The sequence below is a fragment of the Cyprinus carpio genome, chromosome A20 (assembly GCF_018340385.1).
Source record: "Cyprinus carpio isolate SPL01 chromosome A20, ASM1834038v1, whole genome shotgun sequence".
Lineage (NCBI taxonomy): Eukaryota > Metazoa > Chordata > Actinopteri > Cypriniformes > Cyprinidae > Cyprinus > Cyprinus carpio.
This window is the reverse complement of record NC_056591.1, coordinates 10,152,818-10,168,311: the sequence shown is the minus strand read 5'-3', so window position 1 is coordinate 10,168,311 and position 15,494 is coordinate 10,152,818. Positions and strand designations below refer to the sequence as shown.

The 15,494-nt window shown below is 38.5% G+C and overlaps 1 pseudogene; it reads left to right on the top strand.

The window, feature by feature from the left end:
• Positions 1–5,334: 5,334 nt before the first annotated feature.
• Positions 5,335–14,603, top strand: LOC122148910 (annotated as a pseudogene).
• Positions 14,604–15,494: the final 891 nt, after the last annotated feature.

Below are 15,494 nucleotides of genomic sequence, written 5' to 3'. Positions count from 1 at the left end.
TAAAAATAAATAACTAAAAACATATTCCACCAGTAGTCATAATGGCCAACAAACTCTGTTTAGGTCTGTTTTTTAGGAAGGCTACAACTTGGTGTTCAACATATTGTTTCAGAAACGCAAACTTAAATATTGAAATTTAAACTTCATTGGTTGGTTTTATGTTGATAAAGTTACAATTAAGCAAAGAATATGACTGTCTGTAAAAGGAAATTATTAAATTACTGTTTAAATTATTTATTTCACGATGGGTTTTGAATCAGATATCGGTCAGATGGTCATTTTGACACCCAGATGGTGCAATCTTACCCACTCACTCGTCTGTGTCGGTCAACTTACCCCAAACCGCAAAACCCGGGGCCCCTTACGGAACTGAGGCCCATGGGACCACTTTTTTGTAAAAGGAAAGCCTATTATTTTAGAACCCTGCTGTCATAGAGAAATTCTGATGCATTTTAAAATGATAGGAATACTTCAATTTTGGAATTTAGGAATAGGATAGAATGGAATTCATTTTACTTTCAGTTGCACTTCTGTGTCCTTTTCCCCTTTATTTTTTTTTTGGAAGGAACCACAATAGTAAACAAAGTGCTATTCGTTTAACTCTGCCCTTCCTCCCCGGTCCCCTTTTACTTTTACTCTTACCCCCAACTCTCCCCTCTCCCATCCCCCCCCTTGGTCTTTCCTCCCACTTCGTCTCCCCCCCCCTCCCCCCACCCACTCCCCTCCCCTCCCCCCTCTCCCCCCCCCCAATAAGTAAATCTGGCAAAAACCACCATACACCACCACAAAACACAACATACACCAGCCAGGGGCCGTCACAAACTAGAAACATTTTTTGGAGGGAAGTGGCCCCGAAACCACTGAAAAAAAAAAAATAGGGGGGGGCACACAAAAGTAAAGGGTTGTGCCTTTTGTTTTAATACCATCATAAAAGAAGTCCCTCGAATGGTGGTTCTCCCAGTCCCCAGTGTGTTGTTAAAAAAATATAACAAATTAAAAGAGAAGAATATCAAACAAACACCATTCCACACACACCTGTTAATAATTTTTGGAACTTTTTCAATTTTTGTTTAAGATGTTTTTTTTTAAATAAGAGTGGGTTGGTGGAGTGGGTGGGGGGGCCCTGGGCCCCCCCCCCTTTTCCTCTACCCTGGCCCTCACTCTTCCCTTCAGCCCCCATGCTTTTTTTCCCCCTCCCTTTCCCTTTTCTCACTCAAATCCTTCTTTCCCTCTTCCCATGAAATGTTTGTAGAGAGAGTGGGGGGTAAAGGTTTCGCCAGAGGGTTACAAACATTGTTTTAAATTAAACCCACCCCCCCCCCCCCTTAGGTTCTGGGGTAAAAACTTGGTAAACAACCTTTTTTTAAAATAAACATTCAACTTAAACTGTGATGGGGGTCCACCCATGTTATAAATTTTTGTAGAAAGGGACCAAACCCCCCACCAATATCATTGAGTTTTTTCCCCCCCTTTTTTGATTTGTGGTTTGACTTTGTGAAAAGCTTTCACTATGAAAAGTTTTTTTGTTTGTTTTTTTTTTTACAGCTCTCCGCACTGGTTTTTTTCCTTCTGATTTGATTCCTTTTTGTTTCCTTCTCGGGGGGCCATCAGAAGTTGTTCTTTTTTTTTTCTGTTTTGTTTTTTTCCTTTGCCTTTTTCAATTTTTTGAGTCTCCTACTTGCTCTATTTTTTTTTTTGCTCGTTTTTTTTTGATTTTTCCCCCCCCCCCCTTTTTTTTCTGGTTTTTGTGTTTTTTCCAATTTAGGTAATTATTTCTTTTTTTGTTTTTTTTGTCCTTATTCCAAGACTGTTGAACAAGGGATATTAACCAAACTGTTTGGGGAAAAATTGGCAAGGGTAGGGGCGCCCATATTGTTACCGAGGGTTTTTTTTTTTTTTTTGAAAAAATTAAGTAGGGTTGGTCCCCCTGTGGGGTGTGTGGAATTCATTTTGTGGGGGGGCTTTAAATAAAATTAATATGAAAAACCCCCAAAGGAAATTAAAATATATACGCACTAAACCCTGCCTTTTGTTTTTTGTAAAAAAGAAAAAGACACATTAATAGAATTGTTTGTTGTGGAACGAGACCGTTTTTTTATTTTCCCCTCCCCTTTTTTTATCCCCCCCCCCTCCCCCCCCCCCCCTGTTTTTCCTGGACCCCGTTTTTTATCCCCCCCCAATAACCCCCCCTGGCTACTCTCACACACTCTCCCTTTTGTCCCGTTTAATCCCCCTGATGTTCTTATAGATTTCTATATCCCCCACCTTCTTTTTTTTTTCCCCCCCCCCCCTTACAGATTTTTCTTTCCTACCCCCCCCCTATTCCCTAGATCCCCCCCCCCCTTTCCCCCTTTTTCCTTCACACCCAGGTTTTCAATGTAAACCCCCCCCCCCCCCTTTTTTTGTTTTTTTTTCCCCCCCCCCCCCCCCTTTCGCCCCCCCCCCCCCCCCCCCTTTTTGTTTTTTTTCCCCCCTCCTTTTTTTTTCACTTTTTTTTCCCCCCCCCCCCCCCCCCCCCCCCCCCCCCCCCCCCCCCCCCCCCCCTTTTTTTCCCCCCCCCCCTTTCCCCCCCCCCCTCTTGTTTTTTTTTGTTTTTTTGTTTTTTAATGCCTCCATTATTTTCCTTGTTTTAAAATTTTACAATAATCAGCAAACCAATTGCAAAACATGTTTTCTGTTTTGGTTTATGCTCATTCATTGTTAAATTATATCACATTGCACCATTACTTTAGGTTAGGGGGGTTATATAATTTCATCAGTTGTATATTATTCATTCAGCAATACATAGGCCTATTACTGTTATAGTTTTGGCTTAATAACCATTGCTATATAGATGATAACTTTGTCTAGTGCCCTATGAATGTTGTTGGTATGACTTTGTAGAAAAATTCCAACAATATGAAACAGCATAGACGCAACATACTTGTTCTACAGCTCTCTTGCACTAGTGTTATGCTACTGTTTTTGATAGCGTTGATAACGTCTCTATAGTACTATGATGTGTTTTTTTTTTTTACTTGCGTTTGCCTTTAACAGATGTGGTGAACCTGTCAGCAATAACATGTCTGTGTATTTCTTTGATTACTATCAGTTTGGGTTCTGGCAGTGTTGACAGATATTGCTATGAAAAGCAAATAAAAATAAATAAATAAATAAAATATATTTCACCTGTATTCACCAATGGCCAACAAACTCTCTGTTTAGTCTGTTTTTGAAGGCTACAACTTTATGTTCAGCATATTGTTTGCAGCGCAAACTATTAAATATTGTACCATAAACTCTAATTTGTTGGTTTTATGTTGTTAAAGTTGAATTTAAGAAAATAAATATGACTGTCTGTAAAAGGAAATTATTAAAATTAGTGTTTAATTATTATTTATTTCACATGGTTTGAATCAGATTCGGTCAGATGGTCATTTCACACCCAGATGGTGATCTTACCCACTGACTCACTCGGGTCAACTTTACCCCAAACCCAGGGGAAATTGAGCCATGGGGAACACTTCTTTTATAAGGACAACAATAATAAAAATGGTTAATCTCACCACACTCTCCCATAAGTGTGGTTTTTAATAAAATATGATGTACAGATTACTAGTATCAAGACACAGGTGATTATAATGAGAAATATACTTAATTACAAGAATTAAAGTGTGAGTAAACTGCAAAATATTCCCTATATGATGATTTACCTGCTGGCTTGCTGAGCTTTGTATTCATGTTTGCAATGTTAAACTGCCTTTAGCAGCCTCCCCCTCGCTTTTCTCTCTCTCTGTCTTGTTTTTTTTTTTTTTTTTTGTGAAGGCAGTTACCATTTTACTGTTTGTCTACAAAGTGTGCCAACAACAGAAGATTTGGTGTTATCTATATTAGATCTGATCAGGTATAATATTGCAGTGTTTTGTTGGGAACTTCCAAGTTCCACTATTTAACGTGGTGCATTTTTGTAAAGGGCATTTCAGTACAAGATCTGTCTATATACAACAAACAAATTACTTGATCTGCAAGTATAAGGCTGGCACGACCTGTTCTTCACTTTCAGGAGTGCTGAAATTCCCATCCCCAGGCACCTTAATGATTGACATTTTCAGTAATACTTACTAAATTCTAATGAAATTCTTATGATTTACTGAACAACGGTTAAGTAAAATGGTTACTAAATGAGTGCAACCTACTAAATGAGTGAAAATCTCTTCACATGTTTCTGAACACTGGAGAAATCTCAGAGTGAAGGAGGATTTTACTACTTTTATCGGTATGTGTGGGGTTAGATATGCAAAGCGACAACAGTCTTGGTTGATTTGGCATTTCGTTTTTTAAATATTTTGCCACATAACCTCTTTCTTATACCCCTTACATGTGTCATACACTGTGTGTGTGTACGAGAGAGGGGCTTGCTCTTGGGTGGATCACACACATCTTGTCTAATTTGGTGTGTATAAATCACATGTTATTGCTGAGTTTTTCAGCGAGATACTTCATATTGTCCATCAGTCACAAATGTCAAGAAAGTTTCTACACAAAAGACATATGTACAATCATGGGGCTCTTCACGTTAACGTAAAAAACAACCCGAATGCATGTGCCAAACTTCTTCTGGCGGTACTACACAATATGTGATGTCTCCATGTATCACCTATTAACACTGAGACCCACGCTAGCTCAAGACCATTATTGAACTTTAGCGCAGTACCATTCAGAAATGCACAGTTGAAGAAAGTAATGAACACCCCTTACTAAGAAATTACATTTACTATTTGTTCCTTACATGTCTGTTGACTGTGTGCATATGCTTAATCTTAGTTCTGTGTGGTCTGATTAAGTTAAGGTGATCTCGACGTGAGTGGAATGCATTTAGCTTTTGCCAAGTATTTTTTCATATTCTCTTTCTTAAATTAGACGTCTGCTGAAGTTTAAATAAATGAATGACTTATATGTAGTGGTTTTTTTTTTCTTCCAATGTTTGCAAATCGTTTCAGGTGTATATTATTATATCTCTTTCAACTAATTCTTCATGCTACAGTATTGTGTCTGTTCCATTTTGTCTTTGTAGGGGTGGATGGAGCTTGGGTAAATAAAAAAACCTGCATGCGTACAAGTTACAACCACACAGTGTTTCGGCTCATTTGTAATGACTAACTAGTTGAATCATTTACAAAAAGCTGCTAATGAGAACGTTATCACCGAGACAGGGCAGCGAAAGATCAAAGCATAAGGTATTTACTGTCTGTCTTTGTCTTTTCTGCTGTGTGTGAGAGGTTGGCAGAGCGCAGGATCCGTGTGATAAGTCTGTCTTCACGAATTGTTGTTGTGCATTTCTGTTTTCCCCGCAGCATGTGTTTGAGGTTTGAAGCCAGATTCCAGAACTCTGTGGCCCTCCACAGGCAGAAGAGAGAATGGATCGTCCCTCCCCCAAATCTTAGAAGAGAATGTGGATTACACCAAGAGAGAATTCATTGCAAAAGTGAGTGAGACTTTTCTGCATTAAACATGTTAATATGCTGATGTGTCAACATTAATGTACAAACAATGTGCAAAAATGACAAGTCAATAAATTAGGCAAGGTGAGGCATCAGCTTTTTCACCAGGGAGGTTGAAAAAGGGGAAAAAATAAGATGTTGCAAAGTATTACAGGAATAGTTCACATTGGCGTTGAAAAGTTGCTGAAAATGAACTCATCCTCAGGCCATCCAAGATGTAAATTCATTTGTTTCGTCATCAGAACATATTTTGGAGAAACTTATCATTACATCACTTGCTCATGAGATCAATGAGAGTCCAAACAGCTGATAAAAACATCACAATAATCCACAAGTAATGAATTGTGTGTTTGTAATAAACATATGAAGATGTTTTTGGCTAAAATACAGGCTCTCTATCCGTAATATTGCTGTCTCTAGTGCAAAAGTTGTCTCTTCTGAATCAGGAGAGAAATATGCACTGATCAAAACAGTTCTAAACAAATTTGTCAGTGAATTTTGGTGTGAGAGGACAACAGGGGATGGACTTTTTCATTGGAGGAAGCATTATTATCAATTATGGATTATATTATTTTTACGCCAGAAGGAACAGTTTAAAGTTAAAATGCCTTAATAATGGATTTGTTTCTTAGAAACAATGAACTTTTTTCTTCACAATTCATTAATTGGTGGACTGGAGTGGTGTGGATTACTTGTGGATTATTGAGATGTTTTTATCAGTTGTTTGGACTCTCATTCTGACGGCACCCATGCACTGTAGAGTCATCCATTGCTGAGCAAAGTGATTTAATGCTACTAACTCATTAGATCTCATCTTTAAGAGTACATTTTAATTTTTGGGGGAGCTGTTCCTTTAATTCCATTAATGGTATGCCCTGTGTCAGGCCACTGTGGCTTGTTGGCTTTGGGTTTAAATAAATGTGTTTCGATTTATTAGATTCGCGCAAGATAGGGAAGACATCACAACTGCAAAATGTGAGTAGCTCACTGAAAGGGCTCGGTGAAGACCAGAACCCCTTCAATTTATTTGTGTGAAATCCTGAAACTGGATAGGTAAGGATAACAGGGTCCTTGTAGAGACAGACGACAATACAATTGTAAGTTAAACTGGCTGATGACAATGATGATTAAATGATGATGATGATGAAGGTGGTTTTAACACCTCGCTTGCTTTTGGGGATGGTGATCTAAATTGATTTTTCACCTCTGTCGCTTTCAGGGATGCACATCAGAGATGTTTTTTGCCCACAATTGCAGAGAATGACCATGGGTGAGAATAAAAGTGAAGGATCAGAATGATAATAAGCTGTTTTCGGGGCCAATGGAACCTGGGAATGTATACGAGCTCAGTCCAGATAGTCTGTGAACTGCATTTGTTCATAGGGTAAAAAAAGGGACTTGAAGTTGTACAATAAGCATAATGGTGATTATAAAGGAATCATCCAAATTAATGCATATGGGTTTTATTTGACTCATGGAACTAACACTTTGTTTTATTTTCTGGATATTTTAATTAATTATGTTAATTTAAATGTATGTATTGAATACTGAATACATACTTTTCTGTATTATAATTCATTTCTCTTTATGAAGAAGTTTTGCAAGATATGTTTTTATTATTATTTAACAGGAATTTAAGAGGAAATAAATTATTATAAGGGGGGAAATCAGCTGCACTTCTTATTAATATTTGGTAATATAAAGTTAGTTGTAAAATGTTATGTGATGTAAATGATATTTATGATTAATAATTTAAGATATTTGAAAACTAAAACACTAAAATTTAAAAAATCTGGGGGTCTGCTAAGTCTTCAAATGGTTTATGAAAGAACATTTCTTATGGCTCACCAAATATGCTGCATTTATTTGAAAAAACAATAGTAATATAAACCGTAATATTGTGACAATTATTATTACAATTTAAAATAACTGTTTTCATATTTTATATTTTAAAATGTAATTTATTCTGTAATGGCAAGGCTGAAATTTTCAGCAGCTTTACTCCTCGGCAGGGGTCACATGGACTTTTCAGAAATGATTCGAATATGCTGATTTGCCTGCTCAAGAAATCTTTCTTGTTACTTACTAATTCTGAAAATAGTGTGTACTGCTTAATATATTTGTGTTTTTCAGGGTTCTCAAAAGTTCAAAAGAACAGCCCTTTATTTGGAAATATACCTTTTTTTGTAAAAAGTGTCAAACGTTTTTAGTCACTTTTGGTCAATTTAATGCATCTTTCTATATAAAAATTATTCTGTATACACAGTATTAGTGTATAATTATATATATATTTTTAAATAATACAAATTTTTTACTTGAAGGTTACACCTCTCGATATGTATACCCGTGTGCAAAGAATAAATTTCTAAGAACATTGCCACATGTTTTTAAACTAGATTTTCAAAAGGATTTTTCTTTTCATTTATCATGGGCACTCTTATTTTATTCAGATACATCAGTGATGAAGATAAATTGCTTTGATGCTGAGAGGGTAGGGAACCCAAACTCGCAAATCAAGTATGAGATTTGTTGAGCAGCAGCAGCTGGGGAGCAGATGTTCAGAGTTGAATCATGACGGTGGGACAGTCCGTGTTATCAATCCTAAATGGATAGAGAGGTGAGAGGTCACCATCACTGTATGTCAAATGTGTACCTGATATCCAACATACGTTACATAACGCACACATGGACTCCATGTGTTTGCACTAGCTCTACTTCACTGACAGCATTGTAAAGCGTCAGTGCCAGATGTTCGTGTCGTTATTGTTTCAGTTTAAATTAATAATGCAGGAACATTAAAAGAAACAAATAGATGCTTTTGGTGAGTCCTATTGAACAGTATGTAAATGATTCCACCATGTTTATTTACAGCCATCTCTCTCTTCAGACAATGTGATCAGTATGTCCTGCTTGTCAGAGCAATCTGACCTGAACGGATTCCGCCCGGGCCGGCAATGACGAGCTTAAGCCACAGGAACAGTCTATTCATCCAGATCAATGATGTCAATGATAATGTGCCTGTATTGCAAGGCCCAGTAAGAAAAGATCTGCACTATGTTTACTTCTACACAGTTTTAATATGTTGTTGTAGTGGTCCCTGCAATTTTTGCTAATTCTTTTTTCTTTTTCCATAGTTTGAAGCCACTGTTATGAAAATACAGAGAGAAAATAGAAGGTGCATGAGACTTAACGCCAAAAGTGCCTGGATCTTTTGAGAAACACGGAACAACTGGGTGACACTAATTTGCTTTATTGCATCAGGCAATGAGGCTGGATACTCAGCATTCACACTGACCAAAGACCAACGATGCAGTCATTATGCTGACAAGGTGTGCAATGATATTTTGTTGGTCTCAAAATTTTTTTTTCTGCTTTTCAAAATTTCTAGAAGCATAGTTGTGAATAGGTTTTTTTGTGATACCAAAATAATTGGTCAGATTTGCTCCAATACCAATTTGAACACCACAGGGAAAAAATGAACTTGTCAATTTAGTAAACAAGTAATTATTTTAAGTTAATTATTCAAGTAAGCAGTCAATAATAAAGGAATAATGTAAATGCAGTAGTTCTCCGTTTCTCTTTTTAGTATTGTTGTTTGATTAATACTATTGACACAATAGACAGTAATACTTTGAAATATTATTAACACTTTAAAATACCTGTTTTCTTTTTAATACACTTTTCAAATGTAATTTTCATTTTTATGATGGCAAAGCTGAATTTTCAGCAGCCATAGAAATCTTGTAATGTTATACACGTCTTTACTCTCACTTTTTATTAATTTAATGCATCCTTGCCAAGTGCCAAGTTATACTGATACAGAAGAAAGTCTTTCTTTAAAAGTACTGGTACTTTTGACATTTGTTACTTATAGCATGTAATGAAGCAGATTATACTCTCAGCCATTTGCTTGAAAAAGTATCTCCATGTCCGTTTTCTCTGAAGGCTGTTGATTATGAGGATGTCAAAAGACCTGAACCTTGGCATTGTTGTAAAGAACAATTGCTCCGTTCCACCCCTCTGTGACTGGAGGACAAGAGGGAATAAACATAAACTTCGGTTGGTGACGGTGCTGGCGCAGGAGGGAGGAGGTGGTGGTGGCGGCGGTGGAGGTGGAGGCGGGGGGTGGCTGGCCGCGGTGGCGGCGGAGGCGGCGGAGGTGGTGGATGTGGAGGCGGAGCCGGAGGCGGAGGAGCTGGCGGTTCATGGTCAACGTCAGGGGGTCAGATGTTACAATGTTAAAAATAAAGGTGAGAAAAACCAGCCAGAAGGACCCAAGTTCATTCCCCTAACAAAAGCCGCCATTACCATCTCTGAAGGCAAGACTTTTAACAGCAATGAGGTCATCGCAAAGTACCCGGCCACTGACACAGACACAGGAAAGGAAGCTACCAACGTGAAGTATGTTTACATAGAAATAGTTCTGTCAAAAATTAAGAGGAAACAGCATATAAAAGAATAAGAAATGAGGTTGAACCAACTATGTTCCCTTTTCTTACAGGTATGTTAAAGGATTGACCCAGATAACTGGCTGACCATCGATGTGAGAAAACTGGGGCCATTAAAATGAACAAGGCTCCTGGACCGCGAGTCCAAGGTTTCTAGCTAATGGCACTTACTACGCCCATATTTACAGCAATAACTCAAGGCAAGTTCCGGCAGGATTATTTAATCAAAACTAAAAGCTTAAAGGGGTACTTCACCCAAAAATTATCATTCTTTCATCATTTACTCACCCTCAAGTTGTTCCAAGCCTGTATGAGTTTCTTCTGTCGAACACAAAAGAAGATGTATTCAAAAATGTTGCTGGTAGCCATTGACTTCCATAGTATTTTCTTTCTATATTATGGAAGTCAGTGGCTACGAGCAACAGTTTGGTTACCCAACAATATAAATAGAACTTATTTTATTTCAACTAGTGTGTCAATGCAACATTTGTCTCATTTGCATTTTAGTTTAATGTGAAGTACTAAATAACTGAAACTAAAACAAAAAACTATGAACTAAAACTAAATAAAATGGACATTGCAGGTACATATAACCTGTCCTGAAAGATGTCGCCATCTTCATATTGATCAATAATAGTTACTGAAAACTGGGACAATGTTTGGATACGTAACCATCTGTCAGTTACGTTGTAAAAAATTATTTGATTTAATTCACTTATACCGTATATTTACAATGAATTATCTTTTTCTATATTTTTCTTTTAGTATTTTTTTTAACTAAGGGAAAGTAGCCCAAAAGCTTTCTTTATTTTACTTTTTGACACTTCAGTTTTTATTGTATATAACTGAATTATAACATTTGTCTCACATTTATGTTTGTGTACCTCTATGCAAATCAAAAATATAAATTATTTTTTAAAATATGTTTTTCCTTCTCTCTTATAGACTTGCCTTCGAAGACGGCAACAGGTACCATTGCCATCCAGGTAGAGGATTTTAATGACCACTGCCCAACTTTTTGTGTAAGCAAAGTCAAGACACTTTGCACTGAAAAGGATGCCGTCTTAGTCACTGCAGTGGATGAAGATGCGCCACCCAATGGATCTCCATTCACCTTCAATGTTGTCCCAGAAGGAACTAAGGGGAAATGGACGGTCGAGTATTTCAACGGTATGTGTGTCTGTTGGGAACACAATGGCCCACATGGCCAACCTTAACAATACAGTATCTCACTAATATAACATTTAAAAATTGCACTGAAGTTAAATTATGTTTCCATGAATATTTATAGAAACATACTGCTGCAGGGTGATAAATGAAGGCCTTGACCCACATGTTTAAAAATCTGTTGTACGAAGTCATAAAACTATAAAAGTAATAGTACTAGAAGGACATCTGTTAATCAGGATTTGCACTACTGACTCTGTGGTTAAGATCTGTTTTTCTTTTATACAGATACCACTGCCATCTTCAGAACCCATGAAAAAGCTGTGGCCAGGAGAATACGAGCTGACGGTGGACGTCAAGGACCAGCAGGGATTGTCATGTCCAGAACCTCAGAAAATTCAAGTGGAGGTGTGCACCTGTACCGACCAGGGAGCTTGTTCCCGAACAGAAGAAAATGGATCCAAAGGAACATTTAAGAAGGGATCCAGGTTTGGACCTGCTGGAATCGGCCTTCTCTTCCTCGGACTGCTTTCATTATTGCGTAAGTTCACACCAGTATCTCAACGAAAAAGTCTACCATGTCATCAGGACTTTCTGACATTTCCTAGACATTTTAATTAATTGCCTGGTTTCTATTTATGCCGCGTTTAAAGCTGAAGTATGCCATTTTCTACAGGGGACTAATGGAAGTACAAAAACAAAGCATATTTTCAGGAGCAGATGTAAAGATTGACAGTAAACAGCTAACATGTGTGGCTAAATTTTGAGATAAGCTTACCTTTCGAGAAGAAACTCCACAAGTTTGGCATCTCGACTGAAACCTAAACATTCCACCAATTTATTCTTCCATCTTATAAAAGCACCGCCAATGTTTACCCGAATTTTGGCCTGCACTTCATTAAACCAATATATGAAGTTTTCTTCCACTTTTTCATGTGACCTATCAGCCTTAGTCCCACGAGACTGGCTGAAAAGGGCAGTCACGCAGTAGCCACACCCCAGTCTCTCACTATAGGCTGAGCTCAATCTTTATAGATTTCTGGGGGATATAAACCCCATGAATGCACGCATACTTATAATACAATAAATTAAGTTAAAAGAATGCATTTTGACATAATAAAATGGAAAAAAACTTCACCTTTAACTTTGTTGTGCCTAATCCTGCTCTCCAATCACAACAGTGGAAAGGTTAACCAAAAAATAAAAATTCTGTCGGCTATTTGCTCAACTATTTGCAGAGCACAAAAGAAGATAATTTATTTAGTACAATGAAAGTCACCCCAGGTCCATTAAACAGCATTGCGTTCCACAGAAGAAAGTAAGAGTTGGAACACAACCACGATCGGGACCGAATTTTCATTTTTGGGTGGACTTAGGGGTCTTGATTAAGCAGAAATACCAGACCAGATCATGATTGATAGCTATTTATATGTGGAAAACTAAATGCTGTATTTCTCCTATGTGTACAGTCATCCACACCCTACCATGTTGCTGCTGCGTTGTCAGTGTGGAGCTGCTGGGATGAACGGGAACTTTCACAGGACAATGGGCCCTTGACACTAAAGAGCATCTCATCTCTTACCATACCGAGGGCCAGGGGGGAGGACAGGGTAAGAACTTGAACTTCTGATTGATTTTGCAATGTATGTTATCAAGAACAAAATCTGATTAAGACGTTATTTCTGTTATAAAGCTAAATAAATCACCAAAAAACCCCCCCTTTTTTCTCTGAAGGATGTGCACACTGCTTGATGTTGTTGATGGACGAAAGCTGAGCTTTATGTCGAACAGATGGGGTGGGTGGTATGTACTTCGCAGGTGTAGTTGGAGGGGGGTTAGTTGGGGGAGGGGGGGGATTTCTGGACTCCACTTCCACAATGGGTGGGCCGTGGCTACAATGAAATGGAAAATGTCCTACATGGACTCGATCAGGAGAAGTGACACTGAACTTAGGGAGTAGAGGAGGGGCTGGAGATTTTGACGGACATGGCCGTGTGGTCTGATATGTTCCTGGGTGAATACTATTCACAGGTTAGTATATACTGTACCCACAGGAAAGTGTGTATATAAAGTCAATTCAAACAAATTGATTTAGTGTGATTAATTATCTATCTATCTATCTATCTATAGTATCTATCTCATCTATGTACTGTTTTATTTTTCAACCTTTCTATTGTTCTATCATTCATCATTCTTTCTATCATTTCATTGTGTTCAATCTATCGCTTTATCATATCGTACTATTATTATATTGTGTGTATTGTTCTAGGTATGTGGATCACATTGGTCTGTCGTCATGGAGGATGTATATGACACATATATTGCTGTTATGGGTGTTACAGCGAAAAAGCCCGTGCAATTAGAGGATGGATTTTGGTAAGAATGAAAGCTGTGGGGCGTATGACTAATGACGGGAAGGGCTCTGCGCCTGTGGGCTTGTGGGCTGCATGCAGCATCCTCGAAGATAACAATGACCTAGAGTTTTCTCAATGACCTCGTGGCCCAAGTTCACTACTCTCGCTGAAATATGATGGCGGTTTTTAATAGGGGCGGTTAAAAAAGATCCTGAGGGTCTCAGATCCTCTTCCTCCCCTCCCAAACCCATCGTGGGTTAAGATTACAGAGGTGGTCTTCATCAACCAATGTTATAAATTCTGGAAATATTGCCACTAACCAGTGCTGTATCTTCAAACACACTGAATACAGCTTCCAACACGGGCTATAGTAACATCATCTACTCGTGTGGAGAACTCCTTGTCACAGACCAACCCCCCCCCCGGCCCACAGTGATTACGAGCGTACAACCTGCTCCCAACAGTCCTGATGCAACCCCAGCCAATGTACTACATGGTAGAGTCACAGCCCAGACCGGCTTACTGCCTCACTGAAAAGCCCTGCCACTGGGACTCTTTCCAGAGCATGTAACGTGCTAAAACAGCAGTCCAGTAATCCGAGGGGGGGGGGTCTAGTCCCAGAGGGTGGCACCTGGCAATCATAGCAACGAATTACCCTGACCGCGCAGGTGAGGAGAATGAGGTGGTGCTTGTGGATAGAGGTCCTGCACCAGCTCAGGCTGGGATGCTGCACACAGGGTAATCTGTCTGGATCACAAGTGTCCTGGGATTCGAGATGGGGGAAGCCACGCACGGAGCGGTCATGTCCTTCAAGGGGGTCAAGTCCTTCAGGGGGGGGACGCTTCAGAGAGAGGGTTTGTTGGATCTCAGGGCCTGATGGTTGTGGAAGGACAGATAGGGGGTCAATTGAATTCAGGGGACCCCTCAATTAAAAAGGTGTTTCCACTCACGGTGGGATCTCAAAAATGTCTGTTATAGTGGAGAGCAACCAAGGGGGATCAGCTATGTCGGAGACCAGGGTGGTCTTCAAAAGGGGCACTGCAGGGTCAGTTGGTGAAGTGTTGGAATTTGGTGGGGCATCTGTCCAGATTAACCCAAAATCCCCAAATCGATCCCAAGAGGAGAAAAGTGTGACAACGCAAAGTATCAAGTAACAACAAAACACTACATACAAGTAATTGTACAGTTGTGTAAAAGTGTGTCACAGACGGTTTAGATGGGAAAACCCAATACAAAAAACAATACAACCACAGTCGTTCAGAGCTCATGCATGCAAATCATTTGATGGGTTTCATGTGTGTCAACATGTATAGGTTATAGAGAGTATGCAAATTATTAAGCTTGAAAAAACTGGGTTTTTGTATGCCCTGAGCGTTTCTCTGGTATCCCTGAGGCCATTCCTGATGGCAGTTTATGCAAACAAGTAGAATACTTTCAAAAGACATGTTGTTTTGTTTTGTTTTTTAATGAAAAGTATGGTGCTGTAAACGACAATTTATCAATTACTTACAAATCAAGTGAACTACAATGTATATTTTGAGTAGCCATTTATAAAAATGTTTAGTGTGCTTCATTTACCAGCACTGGTATGGTGTGCAATTTTACAGTATTTTCCAGTCCTCTTTTTAGTTACTGTTTGTAAACAAGTCTGATCTAGTAAGTCTGTTTAGAAGTCTGTGGTTTTTCTTTGCAGTGCCGTTAAATAAAAAGACCAAAACCCCACATCCAAGCAAGAATGATGATGTATGAAATGATGTTATTTAAAATGTGGTCATAATTGTGTTTTTTTGTTTGTGTTTTTGTTTTTTTTTTTAACTAGTTTGAAGAATATAGTAGCTAACGCCACTTCTGTTTGTTTAGTCATTGGAATTTAATACTAAAATACTCTAAAAAACAAACAAACAAAAACTTATACAGTCGTGGGTGCTGGGATTGTTTCTATTCAAAGCTTCTATTCAAAGCTCTGGTTTGGTTCAATTTTTATTTTTATTTTTTAGTAGTTTGTTGAAGGGATGGGCTTATTAGCTGCATGTTGGGAAAGAGTT